Source organism: Silene latifolia, chromosome 6, assembly GCF_048544455.1.
Source record: "Silene latifolia isolate original U9 population chromosome 6, ASM4854445v1, whole genome shotgun sequence".
In the NCBI taxonomy this organism is placed as follows: Eukaryota; Viridiplantae; Streptophyta; class Magnoliopsida; order Caryophyllales; family Caryophyllaceae; genus Silene; species Silene latifolia.
In genome coordinates, this window is record NC_133531.1 from 65,214,876 (window position 1) to 65,220,047 (window position 5,172).

Sequence of the window (5,172 nt, forward strand, 5' to 3'; positions counted from 1 at the left end):
GGCAGGCGTCTTCTCAGCAGGACGCTCGGATCCTCTGCAGACGGGCGGATTCTCAGGAATCCGCTCGGGTTGGTCCTTGTGTACACGGATTTAGTTCCATCCGTGCACCAACGCATTCCCTTATCATTCTTTCTTTCTTTCTTTCTTTCAAATCTTGTGTTCTTCATTGTGGGGTCACTACTAAGGCATGAATAGCCTAGGCAATTGCCATCCCCACACTAAGGTAAAGCACTACACATCAGTTAAAATCATTAGTCCCTCCCTCACTTCTCTCTTTTCATGACAATTATTTTGATCAAAGTAAATAAATCCAAAAATGACAAAAAAAAAATGCAATACAAAAATTGAATGTAAGTTAGGGAGTTAGAAATATTTACAAGTGGTGGTTTAGGGAGGACTCCACCAAACTCTCATTCTTGATGAGATGTCAAGGAGGCATGTTCAAGGTGTTGTTGATGTTGCTCAACACCTCGAAGAAGTAATTAAAAGCTTGTTCATTGTTGTGGTAGAGGTCCTCAATAGACCGTGGCCCTTGTTGTTGATCATGATCGATGGCATGCCCAATGTAGGGATTAAAGATCCCTTCAAATTCATCGTCCCAAAGACCACAAACTTCATTGAGTTGATCATTGAAAATCTCTTGCTTGGATGGAGACAACTCTCCCAATTTCTTCTCTTGGCCAATGAGGCCATCATCTTCTTCCTTGGTTGATTTTGATGAGCTTTGCAAGCTCTCCTTTTCACAATTCACTTGCTCTTTGAATGGAGCATCTTCAACTTTCTTCCTCCATTGGAGTTCCGATTTCTTCTTTTCATCTTTTCGGCTATAATGATCAATCATGAAACATGGCTCATGCAAACGAGGAGCTCTCATGGTCTTGTCAAGATTAAAAGTTATGCTTTCATCTCCCACTTCTAGAGTGAGCTCTCCATGTTTCACATCAATCACCGCACCCGCGGTGTGTAGGAAAGGTCTTCCTAAGATGATTGGAATGTTGGAATCTTCCTCCATATCAACTATGACAAAGTCCACCGGGATGAAAAACTTCCCAATTCGCACGGGGACATCTTCCCATATCCCTAGCGGTGTCTTCGTCGATCTATCGGCCATTTGAAGAGTGATATTGGTACATTTAAGCTCTCCCATTCCCAACCTTTTACTTACCGAGTACGGCATGACACTCACACTAGCCCCTAGATCACATAAGGCTTTGTTGATCGTTGTGTCGCCAATGGTACACGGTATTGAGAAGCTTCCTGGATCCTTTAACTTTGGAGGTGAACTCCCTTGAAGAATTGCACTACTCACCTTAGTGAAGGCGATAGTCTCAAGTTTCCGGATTGACTTCTTCTTTGTGAGGATATCTTTCATGTACTTTGCATAGGCCGGAACGTGATTGATTAATTCCGTGAAAGGAATTGAGACTTCTAAGTTCTTCACAATTTCCATGAACTTTCCAAGTTGATCATCAAATTTAGGCTTGGCTTGACGACTTGGAAAAGGAAGTCTAATCACAATGGGCTCCTTTTCTTTGGCTTTGTCTTCATTTTTCTTTGAACTTTCTTCTTTTGATGATTCCCCTTCCTTGGGACCTTTCACCACAACTTCATTCTCACTAGCTCTCACAAATTCATCCTCAACTTGCTTCTTGATTGCTTCATATCTTGTACCACTTCTCAAGTGAATGGCACTAACCGTTTCATGTCTAGGGGATTACTTTGAGGTGGTAATTGCCCCTTTTGTCTTTGTGAGTTTGAAGATGCTAGTTGGGTCAATTGTGTTTCCAACATCTTGGTGTGAGCTAGAATGTTGTTGATGGTGGTGTCTTTTGCTTGGCTATCTTTTTGCATTTGGGTGAAAAATTCTTGTTGATTTTTTTGCATTTGAAGGACCGCTTTTTGGACATCAAAACTTTGGTCATTGTGGTGATTGTATGGATTTTGATTTTGGTAGCCTTGGTTTTGATTGAAAAAGGGTCTTTGATTTTGATTTCTCATGGTGGTGGAGTGTATGTTGTTTGAGGGTTTTGGACATTTTGGCTTTTGTATGAGAGATTTGGATGGAACTTGGTGTTTTCATTGTAAAAATTTGAATAAGGGGTACCACTTTTGTAAGCTGGGAAAGCATTGACTTGCTCGGTTGTTCCCCTACATTCACTTGAGTCATGACCCAAGGTTCCACAACTCTCACATATCCCGCTTGGGATTGATGAGGATGCCGTCATGGCATTGACATGATGCTTTGATGATTTTGAGCTTTCCTCAAGTCTAGCCATAGCTTGTTCAAACTTCAAGTTGATTGTGTCAATGTGAGCACTAAGTTGAGCACCCAATTGAGTAACGGTGTCCACTTCATACTTTCCTCCTCTAGTAGCCTTGCGAGGCCTACTATATTGCGAATTATGGACCGCCATTTCCTCAATCTTGTTCCATGTTTGATTGTCATCAACTTCGGTGAACATTCCATTTGATCCCATATTGAGAATGTTCCTTGAATCTTCATATAAACCATTCCAAAATTGTTGCACTAAAAACCATTCGCTAAGTCCATGGTGAGGACATGAGCGACAAATACCCTTGAACCGCTCCCAAGCTTCGTACAAAGATTCTTCATCCCTTTGCTTAAAACCCGTAATTTGAGCTCTTAGCATGTTGGTCTTCTCCGGTGGGTAGAATTTTTTGTAGAAAGCTAGAGCTAGCTTCTTCCAAGAATCTATTCCAAGGGTGGCCTTATCAAGGCCCTTCAACCATTGCTTTGCGGTGCCGATTAACGAAAAAGGAAATAAGACCCATCTTATTTGGTCTTGAATCACGCCCGTTTGAGAGATAGCTTCACAATAATCACAAAATGTTTCCATATGAGAATGAGGGTCCTCACTAGGCATTCCCCCGAATTGGATCCTCTCAACTAGTTGGATGAAGGCGGACTTGGCAATAAAGTTTCCGGTAAGATGTTGTGGGGTAGGAGTACCATTTGGTAAATCCTCCTCGGTGGGTATAGAGTGTGACGAGAATTTAGGCATTGTAGGTGGATTTTGTGTGGTATTGTTTAATGGGTTCTCTTCTCCTTCTATTGCGAAAGGATTGACAAACTCACTAGTGGGTTGAACAACTTCACCAACACCTCCCAAATTCCTCCTAACAAGTCTCCTATTATTCGTCAAGGTTCTTTCGATTTCACGGTCAAAAGGTAACAAATCTCTTTGTAACCTTCTAGACATGCAAAATATCAAACAACTAGAAAACAATTAGAACAAACCTTGAGGAGTCTTACTTCCCCAAGGTGAAAAAGACACAACTAAAAACAATAAAAGAAATCTTAAATCAATTAAACACCGTCCCCGGCAATGGCGCCATTTTTGATCGAAGCCATTTGGTGTTCACAATTAAGCATATGTGGTCGTTGGTCAATGGTCGATACAAAACACAATTTATACTTCACAAACAACTCTACAATTAGTAAAGAGGCAAGTAAAGGTCGGATCCCAAGGGACGGGTATTGAAATGAAGATTCTATTGTAACTAGTGGTGTCTAGGGGTGTCACAAATTGGGTTGATGTAGAAGGTCACTAAACTAAAATAGCAATGAAAATAAACTAACAAGGTAGATGAAATAAGGGTGTAAACAATTGATTAAAAGCACTAGGGTGTCATGGGTTCATAGGGGAATCATGGGATATGATCATACAAACATGTTCTCAAATTATAAGCAAGCAATTATTGTTGTGATGGATTGAGTTGGGTTATATCTTACAATCCTAGGAAAGTTTGGGTCCTTGAGCCGAATCGATTAGAATGTACAACACCTACAAGTCGACTTAATCTTCCCTACTTAACACATGCATGATCTAACAAGACTCGAGTTGGGTTATGTCTTACAAGTCAAGTTGAAAGGATAGAAGATGATAGTAAATGCAAGGATTCATAGGCTTAGCATTTCATCAAATATAACATGTGCATGTATTAAGATCAAAACAAGCAAGCAAATAAGATATGAAAGCATATTAATTTAAGCATGAATCATTCCCCATGTTGGTTTCCCCTAATCACCCATTAAACCCTAGCTAAGAGACTACTCACTCATTATCATATTGATCATGCTAGAAAGGTTGTCAATCATACTAACATAATGAAACATGATGAATAAATGAAAGTAATTAGCAAGAATTAAAAAGGGATTAAGAGATTATACCTACTAATGATTCCAAAATAATAATGCAAAGAATAATAGAAGAACTTGATGATTGATGGAAGGTTGTCAATCTCCCAATAAACCCAATAATCTTCTAATTACCCAAAATAAAGTAAGAACAAGAGAGAGATTGAAGAACTAAAACTTGGATTAAAACTTGATTAATATTTGATTACAATATTGAAGAGAGATTTGATTGATATTAACTACTCTAATTTTTGATAAGAAGAACATGCTCCTCTAATTAGACTAATGGGGTATTTATAGTGAAAATTAGGAAGGATGCATTAGGGTTAACTAAGGGCTAAACTAGTAATTACACTTTTTAAGTTGAGCAAGGAGCCTCCGGGATTATCCGAGAGAAGGGCTTCTCCATTTCGTAGCTTGAAGAACGAAATCGTCTTTGTCTTTGTGATCCGTGCGGGAGTCGGGACGGCCGGATCTGGGATGGACGATCCGAGCGGATCAAGGAACAAGACGCTCGGACTGGGCATGGGGAATCCGAGCGGATTCTGGTGAGGACGCTCGGATTTGGCGAGGACGGGCGGATTCTCTACAATCCGTTCGGATTGTAGTTCAAAGATCTTTCCTTCTTCTTTTTCTTCCCTTTTCTTCATGAATTCCTTGGGGATTTCCTTGGGGGCTCAAGGATCCTTTTCTCAACAATGCTCTTCTACTATGCTATGTACAAAGGCCTTCTAGTCTTGTCTCTCCTTGATGCTTGGTCATTGAATATGATCAATTTAGCCTTGTTTTGCCATGAAAATGCAAGATTCTTACTCCTTTCCTACCAAGGGATCAAAATCTCAAAGAATATGCAAAACAAAGAACTAAAGATAAGAAATGACCCAAATAGGCACTAAAAAGCATGGAAACAATGGTAATTCGGGGGCTAAATATGCGCCAATTATGGTCGCATCATTTATCGCTCGACGGAGATGAGCAGGGATTAGGTGGGAACGGCTGCAGTCCCCCACTGG

General features: G+C 40.2%; 1 non-coding gene across 1 annotated transcript; it reads left to right on the top strand.

The window, feature by feature from the left end:
• The first annotated feature begins 2,544 nt into the window (after window positions 1-2,544).
• LOC141589163 (small nucleolar RNA R71) lies at window positions 2,545-2,651 on the top strand. The gene has a single exon (XR_012520112.1). It is a non-coding gene; the product is annotated as a small nucleolar RNA R71 (small nucleolar RNA).
• The last annotated feature ends 2,521 nt before the right edge of the window (window positions 2,652-5,172 follow it).